At 45.5% G+C, this 18,048-nt stretch overlaps 1 protein-coding gene across 3 annotated transcripts in view; it reads right to left on the bottom strand.

The window, feature by feature from the left end:
- USP5 (ubiquitin specific peptidase 5) overlaps window positions 1-18,048 on the bottom strand; it is a 2,313,977-nt gene that overhangs the window by 1,958,620 nt on the left and 337,309 nt on the right. The window lies entirely within an intron of this gene.

Here is an 18,048-nt window from a genome sequence, read left to right on the forward strand (position 1 = left end):
TGGCTCCTCATTTGTTGATGCAACAAACTACTGACATATTGTCTGTTTGAATCAACTGTCCTGAAAGGGAGAGACTCTTGGAAGGCCTGCAACTCTATGAGCACTACTGTCATTTCCAAAACATTGAGAAGCATGCTGGCTTCTTCAGGGGACCTTGGAAGTGCCCCCCACCCAATCTAGGATGCGTCCATGGTCACTATTTACTTGGGCTGAAGAAGAATGAAAGGACGGCTATTTAGAACCTGATCTGATAGAATCCACCACCAAAGGCATTTCTTGCATGCCCGAGGGATTCTTACTTGGGCTGACATTCATGGATAAAGAATCGACCACCGTGTTGCTAGCACCACTGAAGAATTCTCATACGAAATCTTACTACATGAACTAAAAATTATGGCAGCTGACACTGACCCTAAGGCTTGAAGAATCAACCAGGCTGAAATTTTGGTAGTGTGAACTATTTTCCTGACCTGGAATGTGAGTTTGCACTCTTGCTAGAGGAAGAGAAGCTGTTACTGATACTGTGTTGAAAACTGTTCCTATAAACTCTAGTATCTCAGATGGTTCATAGGTTCATAAGTTGATACTAGGCTATCTGCCCTAGGGCATTTATAAGCCTAGCCAGAGTGTGTTTGGCTTTCGCCACCCTTTTAGATTAGTTGACTGTGCCTCTGTATAGTAGGTCACAGAAGGTAGCCCCTTTTAAGGTTAGTTTACTGCACCTCTGTCAAGCAGGGACACAGAAGCGATCCCAGGTGTAAACTTACGATCTCCCATCCACTCGTCAAGATTTCTCTTGAAGAGGGTCAGTGAGGGGCTCTGCCTAACATGGACTGGGATTTTGTTCCAGAGTGAGGGGAGCCTCTGGGATATGAATCTGTCCCTCCAGCATGTCCTATTTATTTCTGTGCTGAGGTTCAAGTCCCTGGAGCGTGTAGCTCTAAGGGATTTGGATTTCCTGAGGTGAAGCATGTCCATTAAATCTGGGTTGGACATGGCTTTATATGTCAGACACAGATCGCCTCTGAGTAAGCGGTATGCAATTGAGTAGAGCTGGAGTTTCTTTAGCCGAACTGCATAGGGCATCTGTTTGAGCCTCCTCTTGGCGAGATACTTTTGGGGTCTTTCCAGTTGCTGAAGGTGTCGGGTAATGTACATCCCAAACGGGGCATTGTACTCAATTATGGGCCTGATAAGTGATGAGTAGAGGGGCACAATGACCTCTCGATCTAGATGTGAACCCTTTCACAAGGCGGGCTATATAGAAGGTCTTTCTAACCACTTTGGCAACGTGATTGTCAAAGGAGAGATTGCCATCTACTTGGGTCCCCAAGTCCCTAATTACTTCTTCCGTACTTAATGGATTACCACCTATGAGGTAATTTGTGGGCACTTTGTTTTTCCCAAAGGGGATGACTATGCACTTTTTGGCATTTAGCTTTAGGCCATGGCTCTGGCACCAGTTATCCATCTCCGAGAGACCCTTTTGGAGGATGCTTGTGTCAGCCGGAGAGTCTATTATGGCACCCAGTTTGCAGTCATCTGCGAACTTTGTCAACCATAGTCCACCCGTGTTAGCCTGTACCTCGGAGAAAAATATACCGAACAAGAGAGGTCCCAGGACTGAGCCTTGTGGGACACCACTTGTAACTGGTTTAGAGTCTGACATGGCACCTGCAATTCTGACCATGTGGGTTCTATCCCTGAGCCAGTTTGCAACCCATCTTGTGACATACGGATTGATATTTAAGCTGGTGAGCTTATTTATGACGCCAGAGTGGGGTATTGTGTCAAAGGCTTTTGCGAGGTCCAGGTAGGCTGTGTGGACTACCTTCCCTTCATCTATAGCTTTGGTAACGGTTTCAAAGTAGTCGATCAGGTTCAAGAGGCAGGATCTGCCCTTAACGAAGCCAAATTGGGTAGGATCCAGTGTCTGGTGGTTCCCAATGTCTTTGTTTATGATTTCCATGATACATTCCATAGCTTTGCAGACCAGGCTAGTCAGGCTTATAGGGCAAAAGTTTCCGGGGCTGTTGTGGCACTATCTTTGTGGAGTGGGACCACTGTTGCTGTAAGCCATTCCTTGGGTACATATCCTGTAGTAAGGCTGAGATTGAACAGTGACTTTATATGAGGGTTTAGTTCTTGGAGCTCGTGTAAGACGCAGCCCGGGACACCATCTGGTCCCATTGATGCTGTGTTTTTTGCTTTGGAGAGGGCAGCTCTCACCTGTGCATCTGTGATCTCAGGAAGGCTACACTCTGTTGGGATAGACATTTGCTCTTTTTTTTTTGGGGGGGGGGGGGGGTTGCACTGAACCTTTCTGCCAGGATGTTGGCAATGTCTGTGGGTTCAGTGTATTTTTTGTCATTTTGCACTAACTCAGAGCATATCTGGGAGTTGCCTCCCAGGTTTCTGACATAACTAAAGAAGGCCTTGTGATTATCTTTAGTGTCTTGTGCAATTTTTCTTTCGAAGCTGGCCTTAGATGATTTTATGAGGGATCGTAGTTTCTTGCTAGTACTGATCAGTGATGCCTTCCCTTTTTGGGATTGTGCTCCGTCATGTAGTAGCTTTCTCCTTCTGTTGTATAGCTTATTTATGGCCGGGGTCCACCAGACAGGTCTCCTGCCTTTGGAGGAGTGAGTCTTGGTTTTATTTGGGATAGCATGCTCCATGCATTCCTGTAGATGTCCATAAAATGCTTTTGTAAAGGATTCTGCATTTTGGGCCATAATTTCCACTGGCCCGGGGGCTTTGAAGGATTCCACCTCAGTTTTGAGAAGTGTGAAGTTTGATTTTGAGAAGTTCTTCACCGTGGTTTCCTTGGCTAGGGGTGGAGACGGAATATGGATGTCCAGTGAGATTTGTTTATGGTCTGATCTTACCAATGAGAGATTTGTTGTAATTTCTGGTAATTCCCAGAAGGGAGCAAGTTTGGAGTACCTGATCTCTTGTTCTCATCAGTAAATGCCTGGGCGGGGCATTAAGGAGCCAGCCGTCTAGACACGGAAACACCCGGAATCCCTGCAGTCTCAAGTGAGCTGCTACCACTGGCATGCATTTAGTGAACACCCGGAGGGCTGTGGTGAGACCAAAAGACAGAGCTCTGAACTGGTAATGACTGCTCTCAGCCAGAAGCACAAGTACCTTCTGGACTGTCCATTTATTTTTTATGTGATAGACCTTCAAGATGCGTACTATCGAGCACATCCAGTCATCCTTGCCCAAAAAGGTTAAAATGGATGGAACCATGACCATCCAAAACTTTGTGTATCGACCCAATATGTCGAAGTTGCTGAGATCCAAAATTGGTCTTCAGCCCAGTTTTCTCCCTCACTAAACAATCTGGAGTAAGTTAGGGATTCTGCTTGGTCTGGTAGAAACTCTTGGGTGACTCTTTCTAGCAGGTTTTGTACTTCTAGTGCTACTGTTTTCCTCCGATTGGGTGAAAGCCTCAGAAACGTGCATTAAGATAGCAGTAGAAGGGAAAAGGGAATTGTATAACCTCTGGAAAAGATCTCCTGCACCCATGAATCTTTTGTGATGTCTAGCCAGGCTCCCTGGTGCAGGGGTAAACAACCTCAATTGCCTCCACAGTAGGACAGTTGGGCCTCCTTTCAGGAGCACTAAGGTCTGCCAGAGAAAGAATCTCTAGCCCCTTGGTTTTGCGGGCCACATCTGCCACATGGGCAGTGTTGAGTTCCCCTGGCTGCCTCTGGGGGAACCATCTCCACATGGTTCTTGAAAAGGATCCTTGAACTTTTTTGAACCACATTTTTTTATCTCTTTGGTTCCTACAGAAGGACCTTTGAGGGATCAAAAAACATACTTCCACAGCAGAGAAAGTCTTTCCATCTTTTTCGCACCTGGACAGAGTGCCCTTCACTTTGGGGCTGAATAATGAGGATCCGTCACAGGGGGCATAGGTTCATAGTTTGGTACTAGTCTATCGGCCCTATGGCCTATAAAAGCCTAGCCATAACAATTCCCTGGCTATTTCTTCCCACACTATTTACTTCCCGGGACCCCTGTCTAGCAGGGCGACTGACGTGATCCCCGGGGTTAATTTCCTTTCTCCCATCCAATCTTCAAGGTTCCTTTTGAAGAGGGCCAAAGAGGCATTCAGATTGACATGTATGGGCAATCTATTCCAGAGTCTGGGGAGTCTCTGGGTCAGGAAAGTACAGTTGTGTACACTTACCATAAATGTAGATGTTGGAGTGTATTCACTGTTGCAGTCATTACATCTGGGTTATCTGCTTGCAGGTAGCCCTCAGTCGGCCTGATTAAAAAAGTCTTGGGTCCTGCATCGGTTGTAGTCTTCTGTGACGTCAGGTCGTCAGGGGTATAAAACAAGCAGCCAACGTCATTACATCAGTTTTTCTTGCCCCAGATGTCAGGTGCCCCCTAATGGGAAGCAATTAAATCTATAAATATACAAGGTTATGCCTCAAACAAAAAAGCAAATACATCAAAAAACTTTTAAGCATTGAAAAGGAGAGAAGAGGTATAGCCAAACAAAGTCAGGGGGCTGGAGGGAGGGTAACCAGGACTGCAACAGTGAATACACTCTAAGATCTACATTTATGGTAAGTGTACACAACTCCATGTTCTTCGTGTTTCACTGTTGCAGTCATTACATTTGGGTAGATTCCCAAAGCTAAGGATGGGAGGAGGAATTTAGATAGCATTAGGACCAGCTATAAGGCCTGGCAAAACTGCAGTGGCAAAGCCAGCTCTGGATTTAGAGAAAATTGGCAAATGGTAATGCTTGGAGAAAGTATGTACAGAACTCCAGGTAGCAGCTTCTAGGATGTCCCTGGTAGGTACGCCTCTGAGAAAGGCTGTAGAGTTAGATGCAACCCTGGTTGAGTGGGATCTGATCCCTTGTGGGATAGGTTTTCCATGGTGCTTATAGCAGAAGTGAAAGAGATGGCCTATACATTTGGAGATGGTTCATTTTGAAATAGCCTTCCCCTCTGTCCCTGCAGCAAATGCCACCAGCAGTTCACATTTCCTTTGAGGTTTAGACCTGTACAAGTAGAATCTAAGTCGTCTGTGTACATCTAAGGAGTGCAGTATCCATTCCCCTTTGTTCTGTGGATTAGGAAAGAAGGTAGGCAAATTAATGGACTGATTAAAGGCCACACTGGATACCACCTTTGGCATGAAAGAGGGACTGGTCCTGAGGGACACCCTGTCCGCATGAAAGATGATGAAAGGCTCCACTGCCATAAGAGCCTGTAATTCAGATACCCTTCTTGCTGAAGTGATGGCTAAAAGGGAAGCTGTTTTCCAAGAAAGGAATCTTAAATCTGCAGTGGCAGCTGGCTCGAAAGGAGGAATGGTGAATTTCTCTAATACAATGTTAAGGTCCCAGGCTACAGTTGGAGCTCTCCTGGGTGGTCTTAAATTTTTTGGCCACTCTGAGGAACTGCTTGAGCAGTGGAAGAGAGAAGAGGGTAGGTTCTGTGTTATAATGAGCTGAAATGGCTGAGGCGTGAATTTTTATTGAGGAAAAAGACAGACCATTGTGAAGCATCTCAGTTAAGTATTGTAAAATCTGAGGTAAATTGGGCACTCCTGTGCTCATCCCTTGAGATGAGTTCCAGGCACAGAATCTTATCCATTTTTCAGCATAAGATTTTTTTTAGTACTAGGCCTCCTTGCCTCTAAAAGGACATCCATCACTGGTTTACTGAGGGATGGTAAAGGAGAGCTTAGGTAATTAGCCAGGCTGCTAGGTTCTGTGTCTGAAGCGGAGGGTGCAGAATCGTGTTCTCCTGCTGAGACAGCAGGGTAGGAGTCTGAGGCAAGTGCCATAGGGTCAACAGTGACCCACTGCGCAGTAGGGGGTACCAGTGTTGGCGTGGCCAGGCTGGCGCAATCAAAATCATCCTTGGTTTGTCTTGTATGATCTTTGGTAGTACTTTGGAGAGCAGAGGCAGAGGAGGAAAGGCATAAACTGATAGGTTTTTCCAGCTGAAGGACAGAACATCCCCTTTCCAAGCTTGTCTGTGGGGATTCCTTGCACAAAATTTGTCCAATTGATAGTTCTGGGGGGAGGCAAACAGGTCTATATCTGGGCTCCCCCATTTGCTTGTCAACATGTTGAAAATACTTTGTTCCAGCTTCAACTCGTGTGGGTCCATGAGGGTTCTGCTTAGTCCATCTGCCAGTGTATTTAGTTTTCCTGGCAGGAATTGAGCTTGTAGATGTACTTGGTAGCTCAAGGCTGTGTTCCACAATGCCATGGCTAGTCTGCAGAGGGGGTAAGAATGTGTACCCCCCTGCTTGTTTATGTACCACATAACAGTGGTGTTGTCAGTCTTTGCCATTAATTGTCCTGGTAGAATGTGGTCCTTGAAGGCGGTCAAAGCATTCTGTACAGCTAACATTTCTTTATGATTGATGTGAAGGTGCATTTGAATTGGGATCCATTTGCCCTGAATGTACTTCCATGCCAGGTGCACCCCCCCCCATGTATAGTCTGATGCGTCTGTTAGGGTTTGGGTGGCAGGGGGTAGGGTGAATGGTAGTCCCTTGTTTTGGTGGCAGACCTCTGCCAACCAAAGGAACTCTAGGCGTAGACAAGGAATGATAGGAATCATTGCTTCTAGATCCTGAGAATATTGACACCATAGGCTTTTTAGATACCATTGTAGTTTTCTCATATGCAGTCTTGCATATGGAATTAGAAGAATGCAGGAGACCATGAGCCCCAAGGCTTGTAGTATTTGCCTTGCAGATAGCAGGGTTTTTGTGACCACTTGTTTGAAGTAGGTTGTCAAGTGAATTTGTTTCTCTGGCATGAGGAAAGCCATCTGGGAAGTTGTATTCAAACTTGCTCCCAGGAATATAATTTGTTGACAGGGTGCCAGGTGTGATTTCTTTTCGTTTATGCTGTACCCCAGACAAGTTAGCACACTCTGTACAAAAGCCAGATGATTCAAAAGTATGTCCTGGTTTACCAGGACAATCGTCCAGGTACTGGTCTATTTGATTATTTCTTTGCCTGCAAAATATAATGACTGGAGCTAGGCACTTTGTGAATACACTGGGAGCAGTAGATAAGCCAAATGGAAGTGCAGATAACTGATGGTGCATGGAGCCTGCCCTGAAGTGTAGGTATTTCCTGCAAGATTCCCTTATTGGGATGTGCAGGTAAGCTTCCTTTAAGTCTAGTGTTGCCAGCCAGGCATCCTTGGCTAGCATAGGAAAAAGCTGTTGAAGAGTTAGCATTTTGAATTTTGAAACTACCAGAAAGGTGTTGAGAATAGAGAGGTCCAGGACAGGACGCCAGGAGTTGAATTTTATTCAAGACTTTCTAGTACCCAGAAAAGACTTGTCCCCTTTGTTCTGCTGGGACAGGTTGAATAGCCCGGATACTGAGAAGAAAGAAAACCTGCTGTTGGGCCCCCAACCCATAGATTTGGGGGTAGGTCTGGCCAACCATTTGGGGTTGGTAGCGTGTGGAAGTGGAATCTGTATCCTTGGGAAACCATGTTCAAAACCCATTTGTCCTGGGTAATGAGTTCCCAGTTTTTTTGCATGCAGGGCAAGCTTTCCTCCTAAGGGAGCAGGTAGTTGAGCAGGGCTTGGAAGGGTTAAGGTTAAGTCAATGTGCCATTTTTCCATAAGGGGGTGGCTTACTACTCCCTGCTCTGGAAGTGGGAGCCCCCCCCCCCCCCCCACTGCTTTGATCTGTGCATAATCTGAGACTGTAGCCTAGGTGGTCTGCTGTTCCTGGGTTTGGACTGAAGGCCTGGAAGGGACTGGAAAGGGCCAGTTCTTTGAAGGCCAATGCCTACTGAATCTGGGAGGCTGTATTTGTAGGAAATATTTAACAGTTTGCATAGATTTAGCTTTTTCCTCTATCCTTTTGAGGACATCTGGCTTGTTGCCAAAAAGGCGGTCTTGGTTTAAGGGAGCATCCAGTAATTTAGCTTTAACATGATCTGGCAAGTTTTGTTCATTAAGCCAAGCATGCCTTCTAAGTACATACCCAGTGACAGCAGCCCTGCAAGATGCTTCTAAAGCGTCAAAACTACATTGCAAAGTATGTTTACCAACTTGTTCTGCAGAATGCATTAAATCTTGCAATTCCTTGTGTTGAGCACAGTCAGGAATCAACATCATTTTCTGTTTAAGTAGTCCCATAATATGCTGCTGATACTTTAACATATGAAACTGGCAATTAAAAGCCCTAATGGCCAAAGCAGCAGAAGTGTATACCTTCTTACCCCATCTGTCCAAGACTCTAGAATGTCTATCAGAAGGGGTAGGATTTCTGGCAGCAGTAGCAATGCCTTTTGGTCCTTGGGAAATGGTCTCTGGATCCGCAGACGGATTCTTGAAGAGGAACGTGAAAGAGTCGGGTACTCTGCAGTACCGGTCAGGTTTTCTGGGAGCTGGAAGTAAAGTGTCAGGGGTAAGGCTAGTTTCCAAGATAGCATCATCATCTACAATGTCCAGAACAGGAGGGATAGCTAAAGACCTGTGTTGAGGCAGCAGTAAGAATTCCCCAAGTCTCTTTTTGGACTCAGAGTAATCCTGGCTTTCCCAGCAGAAATGCTCCCTAAGAGTATGCAAGGTTTCACCGAAAGAAAGATCTTCTGGAGGTGAAGCAGAGCGAATGGAATCCACTGCATCAGCATCCTCATAAGTAGATAAAGGGAAATCTTGGTAATCAGAAGGAGCAGAAATATCAGAATCCTGATCAGAAGAACTAGAAAGAAATTCAGTTCTAGGTCTCAGAGGGGGAAGGCTGGCATCCCCTGATTAAGGTAATAAGGTCTTCAACCATTCTAAGCATGTTTTTCAGGCATGTGGGCCTGCGCCTGTGGTTTGATAGTCGGTTTTCTAGGCGTAGTGCGAGTTTTTGGCCTGGATGAAAACAATGGTGTCCGTTTAATATGAATGTCTGTAGGACTGAATACACCCTCAGAAGCCGGTCCCTGCACAGCAGCTCTGGACCCATTCAAGGTAGAGACATCCGCAGGTTCCACAGTCGAAAAAGCATCTTGCAGCATACCGGACTCTGAATGGGTCTCAGTAGAGACCTGTGAATCCAAAGTAGAGAGTATCAGAGCCTGCAAAAGCACCTCACTGAGTACCGGCGGACTGGCGACTAGCTTAACGGAAGCGTTGTCGGCAGTTTTGGACATATGCGGTCTGTCTCTCTCTTTATCCTTATGTTTTTTCAGAATATCAGTAGTCAGACGGCTTAACGAAGCCATTTTGGAGTATACAGATAGAGTACGAAAGTAACTGGCTACAATAATAGCCCGACTAAGAACAGTTCGGGCATTGAACAAGGCACAAAACTGACAGCGAGGGACGTTGTGGTCTGGGCCTAAACAGGGGATGCAGTAAGAATGAAAATATCTATGAGGTATTTGCTTTCCACAGGTAAGAGAATTGTTAACTTTTACTGACATCGGTTAGAGCAAGAAAAAGGATCCCCAATGGGGTAATTATCTTTTTTGAAGACTTTGGATCTGAAACTCTAAAATTTCAGGAGTCGTACGACCGGCACTTGCGAACTACTTCTGCTTTGGGCACCGCACAGCAAGAAAGACTGATGTAATGGAGTTGGCTGCATGTTTTATAACCTTGACGACCTGACATCATGGAAGAGAGAGCATCCGACACAGAAATCCAAAGACTCTGGTATTCAGGCCGGATGAGGGCTACCTGCAGGCAGATAATCCAAATGTGATGACTGCAACAATGAAACACGAAGAACATAAATATATGTGATGTATGTTTACAACTGGAACATGTTAATATGGTTTATTTTTTAAATATACGCTTGTCTATGTCTCAAGTGATAATGAAAATAAGAAGTTATGTACTCAACATAACGTTCCATCTGAGTAGGTAAACTTCATTTGGCAGCAACCTATGGGAATCTGATCAGAGCCGGCAGTTTTCAACAGCTTTAGATCCGAGCTCCAAGCTCCTCCCCCTACCCATAATCCCCTGCCAACCCTGAATGATCTCGGATCAAGTTTGCCCAACAGCAGAAACTGCTATAAAATTATTATTCAAGATAAAGTGGGTAAAACCCATGGACCCGAGTATGAAGACATTCGCAAGTGAGGGGGCAGGAGGGAGGGACGGTTGCTGACAAATGAAGTTTACCTGCTCAGATGGAACGTTATGGTGAGTACATAACTTCTTAATCCGAAGTAGTTAACTTCATTTGTGCAGCACCCTATGGGACAGTCTCCAGCTACCTGAATCTTGGGCGGCCTTCATGGAAGGATGATCCGGAGCACTGCAGAGCCAAAGGATGCTCTCCCTCTGGAGATAATGTTCAATTTATAGTGACTGATAAAAGTATGAGATGAGGCCCAAGTGGCTGCCGAGCAAATATCATCCAAAGAGACTCTAGCTCAAAGCCACAGAGGTAGACATAGATCGAGTAGAGTGGGCATGGACTCCCTGAAGTGCGGGCCTGCCCAAACTTTCATATGCTAAAAGGATACACTGTGAAATCCATCTAGACAGTGTGACTTTAGACACAGATTTACCCAAGTTAAATTTGGCAAAGGAGACGAACAACTGGTCGGATTTCCTATGACCAGATGTCCTATGGATGTAGAAGCGAAGTTGTCTATGCACATCCAATGAGTGTAATTTGTATTCCCCTTTGTTATGGTAATTAGGAAAAAAGACTGGCAGGTTGATGGACTGGTTAATATTTGACTCAGGCAACCATGGGAAGAAAAGAGGGATTGGTCCTGAGGTAAACTCTATCCTTGTGAAAGGTCAAGTATGGGTGTTTTACACAGAGGGCCTGTAGTTCAGAGACCCTTCGAGCCGAGGTGATAGTAACAAGAAAGACCGTTTTCCATGACAAGAATTTAAGATCTACTGAAGCTGCAGGCTCAAACGGGGGAGCTGTCAAGGCCTGAAGCACCAGCGTTAAATCCCAAGGAGGGACTACATCCTTCACTGGAGGTCTGAGCAGAAAGGTGTCCTTCAAAAAGGTCTTACACAATTTCGTGGTGATCAAAGGGCCCAATTCATTTCCCACGTGATGAGAGATAGCTGCTAGTTGAACCTTGACTGCTGAGGAGCTAGCCCCCTGATGAAACAGTCCTGACAAAGTCTAATACAGCAGGCAAAGGAGCTGTAAAAGGATCCAAATGTTTGCGTTCCCCCCAAATGGAGAAACGTTTCCATTTGCTGCTATAGATCTTTCTAGTAGAAGGCTTATGCGCTGCTACTAGAATAGATTTAACTGGGGAAGAGATACCGGGAGTCCTAGCTACGAGTGGAACTGGAGCAGCCAAGCTGTGAGCTTGAGGTTGTCCAGATTCGGGACTGGGAGATCTACGGGGTGGGGTATTAGATCCGGACGGGGATCCAGAAACCAAGGAGGATTCAGCAGATGAGACCAAAGGTAAGGGAAAAGTACAGTTTTGTACCTACCATAAATGTAGATGTTCGAAGATCCACATTGCTGCAGTCCTTACATATGGGTAGTCCGCTGTCCTCGGTCGGCCCGAATACCAAAGTATTAGGCTGACGTCGGTCAAGGCGCTTAAAACTGACATCAGAACGTCAGGGTACAAAAGCGCATGACCGACGTCATTTCCTCAGTCTTTTCTTGCCCCAGATGTCAGAAGGCCCTAACAAGAAAGGCCAAAGCCAAAAACCAGCAAAACCTAACGAACCACCCGTGCACTACCCATATTTACAATATGTACAACACAAACCACACCACCACCTTCAACAACAGAGGGAAGGAGGGAGGTAAATTGGACTGCAGCAATGTGGATCTTGAACATCTACATTTATGGTAGGTACAAAACTGTACTATGTTCTTCATCTCACATTGCTGCAGTCCTTACATATGGGTAGAATCCCAAAGCAGAGGTAAGGGAGGATGGCAAAACTATAAAGCATTAGGAGCTGCCAACATGCCCTGTAAAATTGCAGTGGCAAATCCAGCCCTAGATTTAGAGTAAAGTGGAAGGTGGTAATGCTTAGAGAAAGTATGCACTGAACTCCAAGTAGCTGCTTCCAAAATATCTTTAGTAGCCACCCCTTAAAAAGCTGTAGAAGTGGCAGTAGCCCTAGTGGAATGAGGCCTAATCCCAGCTGGAATCTCCTTACCATGATGGGAATAACAGAAAGCAATACAAAACCAATCCACTTAGAAATAGTTTGTTTTGAAACAGGTTTGCCCTGAGAACCCAAAGCAAAAGAAACAAACAACTGCTGAGACTGCCTGAACCCTTTAGTTCTGCTCAAATAATATCGCAACTGTCTGTGTATATCCAAAGTGTGCAAAATCCTTTCCCCTTTACTATGGGGGTTTGCATAAAAAGTAGGCAAATGAATAGTTTGGTTTAAAGCCACACTAGAAACCACTTTAGGCATAAAAGAAGGGTTAGTGCAAAGACACCCTATCCTTGTGGAAAATTAAGAAAGGCTCAACTGCCATAAGGGCCTGTAATTCAGAAACCCTTCTCGCAGAGGTAATGGCCAACAAAAAAGCAGTCTTCCATGATAAATATTTCAACTCTGCCGATGCTGCAGGCTCAAAAGGTTGTAGAGTGAGTTTCTCCAACACAAAATTGAGATCCCAAGCAGGAGTAGGAGCTCTACGTGGGGGTCTTATATTCTTTGCTCCTCTAAGGAATTGCTTAAACAAAGGCTGAGAAAATAATGGTGGGTCATAGTGAGCAGAAATTGCTGCAGCATGAACCTTTATAGAGGAGAAGGACAAACCTTTGTCCAATAACTCAGTAAGGTATTGAAGCGCAACACTTAAATTAGGTTTAGAAACATCAAAGTCCTTTGCTGTACTCCAAAATAAAAATCTCCTCCATTTATCTGCGTAAACTTTCCTTGTACTAGGCCTTCTGGCCTCCAAAATAACATTCAAAACTTGTTGTGGAAGCTGAGACCCTCCAGGGTTTAAAACAGAATATGCCAGGCTGTCAGATGTAGAGAATGAAGTTTGACATTGAGTAAATGACTGTTCTCCTGAGACAGCAGGTGAGGAATCGAAGGCAAAGGCCATGGAGGCTCCTGTACCAGACTTCTCAGTAATGGGTACCAGTGCTGTCGAGGCCAATCTGGAGCTATTAAAATCATGTTTGGCTTGTCCTGTCTGACCTTCAGCAGTACCTTTGGGAGGAGAGGCAGAGGTGGAAAGGCATACACGTGAAGATTGCTCCAATTGAATGAGAGAGCATCCACTTTCCAAGCTGTGGGATGAAACCTTTTGTGCAAAACTTTGGCAGCTGGTAATTTAGTGGAGAAGCGAACAGATCTATGTCTGGAGTTCCCCATAACACTGTCAATCTCTGAAATACATGCGGATCCAATTTCCACTCGTGGGGATCCATAATTTGTCTGCTCAACACATCTGCTAAGGAGTTCTGTGCTCCTGGCAGAAACCTTGCCTGAAGATTTAGCTGTAAACTGAGAGCAGTCTCCCACAAAATCATTGCTTGTCTGCATAGAGGATAAGAATGTTCCCCTTGCTTGTTGATGTACCACATGACAGTTGTGTTGTCTGTTTGAATCAACACCTGCCCTGGAAGAAGTAAATCCTTGAAAGCTATCAATGCAAATTGGACTGCTAACATCTCCTTCAAGTTGATATGTAGATGTTGAAGTCTGGCAGGCCACGTGTCTTGTACCCATTTTCCATTTAGATGAGCTCCCCAAGCTTTGTCTGAGGCATCTGTCGTTAAAATCTGACTCGCCTCTGGCGGGTCACAGAGAGTCCCTTGTTTAGGTGACATTCCTGAGCCCACCACAAAAATTCCTTTTGAATGCAAGGTATTATCTGAATGACAGTGTCCAAATCTTGGCAGTGCTGTGTCCATACATTCTTGAGATACCATTGTAGCTTCCTCATATGCAGTTTGGCATTGGGAAGTACCAGAATACAAGATGCCATGAACCCCAAGGCTTGAAGGACTGTCCTTGCAGTCAGCCTGGACTGACGAGACAACTGGTGGAAGTAAAGAGAAAGATTCTTTTGTTTGTCCGGGGTCAAAAAGGCCATCTGGGATGCTGTATTCAGTCTCACACCCAGAAAGCACATGTCCTGAGAGGGTACTAGACTGGACTTTATTTCGTTCACAGAATACCCCAGGCATCTTAACACTGCCATCACATACTGTAAATGATGAAGAAGTTCGTCCTTTTCTTGGGCCAGAATCAGGCAATCGTCCAAATAAGGATATCTCTGTATTCCTCTTAGCCTGAAGAAAGCTACCACTGGAGCCAGAACCTTCGTGAACACTCTGGGCGCAGTAGATAAGCCAAAGGGCAATGCAGAGAACTGATAATGTGAAGTCCCAGCCGAAAAGCAGATACTTCCTGCAACTGGGCCTGATAGGAACATGAAGGTAAGCCTCCTTGAGATCCAGAGTCACCATCCAGTGATCTTTGCCCAGCAGAGGTAAAAGCTGTTGTAACGTCAACATTTTGAACTTGGGAATGTCCAGATATGTGTTGAGGATAGATAAATCCAAAATTGGTCTCCACGTGTTTCCTTTCTTTGGTACTAGAAACAGGCGAGAATAAAATCCTAGGCCCACTTCTGGCAGAGGGACGGTTGTATGGCCCCTATTTGAAGTAGTAGAGAAATTTGTTTGCGAGCCTCTAGTCTTTGCTGAGGAGGAACGTCCGGCATGCCTTTGAAAGGAGGCAAGGTATGGAAATAAAACTTGTAACCCTGGTATATGATATCCAATACCCATTTGTCTTGGGTAATCAACATCCAATTTTCCTTGAAGAGTGCTAACCTTCCTCCCAAAGGTGCTGCCAGGCAAGAAGGATCTGGCAGCTGAAAAAGTAGGTCATTGGGCCTGTTTACGAAAGGACTGGCTCCTGCCCTCACCCGAAGATTGTGCAGGTGAACTCCCTGTTCTAGGCCTGAAAGAACTCTGAGCTCTGCCCCTACCACGTCTAGATCTACCCCTAGACTAAGAATCATAAGAAGGATACGTCCACCCCTTAGCAGGCCAATTCCTACTAAACTTCGGAGGCTGAACTTGCAAAAAATCTTTAACAGCCTGCATAGACTTAGCCTTGTCTTCCATTTTCTTCAAGACTGACTCCACAGGTGAACCAAACAACACATCAGACTGCAAAGGAGCATCCAAAATCCTTGTCTTAACATGGTCAGATAAATTCTGATCCTTCAGCCAGGCATGCCTGCGAAGAACTGAGCCAGTGGCAGCCACCCTAGGCAGGCCTGCACAGCATCAAAACCACACTGTAATGAATGCTTACCCACCTGTTCAGAGACATGCACCAAATCTTGTAATTCTTTACACTCAATGCCTTCCGCCAGAGCATCCGCCTTAGATTTCAATTGAGAAAGAAGAAAGTTTTGATATTTCAACATATGAAACTGGCAATTCAAAGCCCTCATAGCTAAGGTAGAAGATGTATAGACCTTCTTTCCCCATCTATCCAAAGCTCTGGCTTCTTTATCTAGAGGAACCGGATTTTTTACAACAGAGGCCTTGACACCCTTAGGTCCCTGACTAATAGTTTATGGGTCCGCCCTAGGACTCTTATAAAGATATTTATGAGCCTCAGGCACCCTGTAATACCTATCCGGTTTAACAGGAGCAGGAGGCAGAGAATCAGGATTAAGTGAAGCCTCTGCAAACACATCTTCCACAACATCCAGAACAGGGTGTATAGCCAAGGGCCTATGCTGGGGTAACAGCAAAAACTCCCTAAGCCTTTTCCTAGAATCAGAGAAGTCCTGACCTTCCCACTTAAAATGTTCCCTCATAGAATGAAGTGTCTCTGAAAAGAAAAATCCTCTGGAGGAGAAGCAGAAGGAGTGGAATCATCTGCATCAGAATCAGAATAAGGAGAGTACTCCTGCAAGTCTTCAGCTGAAGACTCTGAAACATCCGAAGCCTGCTCAAAACTTCCCAACTCTGGCTCCACCCTAGTCCTCTTATCAGGAGGGGGCAAAGAACCTCTAATCAGAGTAATCAAATCTTCTGCCATTTTAAGCATGTGCTTCTTAGGCACAGACCCTGCTGAACTAGGAGTGACACCAACAGAAGCTAAAACTGGCCTGCCTCTGGGAGAAGCCTTGGAAACAGAAGGAGAAGGCCTAACCACCCTAGGAAGGGAGGGGATTACAGTAACTTGAGAAGCCCCTTCAGCCTGACCTGCCTCCTGAGAGACCACCTCCTGCAAAATCAAAGTCTCCCCCTGAGACTCCAGAGAAGACTCCGGAACCACCGGTTCCACTGAAGCCTCTAAAGAACCGGCGTCCGGACGGACGACTCATCTTGCCTGGGTTTAACTGCTTTGTCTTTGCGCTTCTTCGAGAAGCGGCGCCGGAGAATCCGGCGGCATATTATAATTGCACCGCTTCCCAAAGACCAGCCTAGCACAATCTAAACTTCTGCTTATAGCGCGTTTATTGAACCTAGCACAAAAGCGACACCCAACAACGTCGTGCTCAGGCCCCAAACAAGGAATACACAAAGAATGATAATCCCTATGCGGTATCTGTTTCCCACAAGAAATACAGTTATTCACTTTTTCTGACATCCGGTAAAACACCGAGGCAAAAAAACAAAATATTCTAGCGGGTACTTAGCCAACTTGGATTCGGTCTGAAACTCCGAATTCGAAAAATTTCAGAACGCCGAACGGCACTTGCAACGCTGCTTCTGCATCGGACCATGCGGCAAAAAAGACTGAGGAAATGACGTCGGTCATGCGCTTTTGTACCCTGACGTTCTGATGTCAGTTTTAAGCGCCTTGACCGACGTCAGCCTAATACTTTGGTATTCGGGCCGACCGAGGACAGCGGACTACCCATATGTAAGGACTGCAGCAATGTGAGATGAAGAACATGTACAGTTTTGTACCTACCATAAATGTAGATGTCCGATAGGAATGCATCTGCAGTCCTTACAAATGGGTTGTCCTGTCGTCAGGCAGCCCTTCGGTCGGCCGGATTCCACAGTCTGGGTCTGGCCTCGGCTGGTGTCGCACTTCACCCGACGTCATAGCTGCAGTTATTCGGGTATAAAGGCATCAGCCAACGCCATTTTCCTCAGTGTTTCTTGCCCCAGATGCCAGGTGCCCTCTTGGAAGGCTAAATTTGGATAAATGCCAATGATTCCAAATAGTAGAGAGCAAACACAAAAAATAAGCATGTATGTACATATATACAAACAAATACAACATAATAGATCCCCCCCAAGCTAGCTGAAGGCTGGCAAATACCCTAGGAGTACCTCAGAGGGGAAGGTGGGTGGGTAATCCTGACTGCAGATGCATTCCTATCGGACATCTACATTTATGGTAGGTACAAAACTGTACTATGTCCTTCAAGGATGCATCTGCAGTCCTAAATGGGTAGAATACCATAGCTAAACAAGGGGAGGAGGAAAGAGTAGAGATTATGGTGTAGCTAGGATCCCCTGCAAAACAGCAGTGGCAAAACCTGCTCGGGATCTAGATTATAAAGGTAAATTGTAATGCTTGGCAAATGTATGCACGGAGGTCCAAGTAGCAGCCTCTATAATGTCCTTGGTAGCCACTCCTCGTAAGAAAGCTGTGGTAGTGGCTGTAGCCCTTGTGAAGTGAGGCCTGATGTTCTCTGGAGTTTTCTTTCCATGGTAGGAGTAACAAAATCTAATGCAATTTCCTATCCATTTGGAGATTGTCTGTTTTGAAATTGGTTTTCCTTCCTTTCCTGTGGCATATGCTACCAGAAGCTGGTCAGTTTTTCTATTGGACTTAGTCCTGTCCAGGTAGTAGCGTAACTGTCTGTGTACATCCAAGGTATGCAAAAGTCTTTCTCCCCTGTTCTGTGGGTTTGGGAAGAATGTAGATAGGTGGATAGCCTGATTTAATGACACTCTGGATACCACCTTAGGCATAAATGTAGGATTTGTTCTCATGGACACTCTATATTGATGGAAGATCAGGAAGGCCTGTGTGGAAGAGCTCTGCCAAGTACTCCAGGATGTTGGCCATGTTTACCAGAGTCACATCTTCTCCCTTTGCAGTACTCCA

The sequence above is a fragment of the Protopterus annectens genome, chromosome 8.part0, assembly GCF_019279795.1.
Source record: "Protopterus annectens isolate FY-2018-M chromosome 8.part0, PAN1.0, whole genome shotgun sequence".
Classification (NCBI taxonomy): Eukaryota; Metazoa; Chordata; order Ceratodontiformes; family Protopteridae; genus Protopterus; species Protopterus annectens.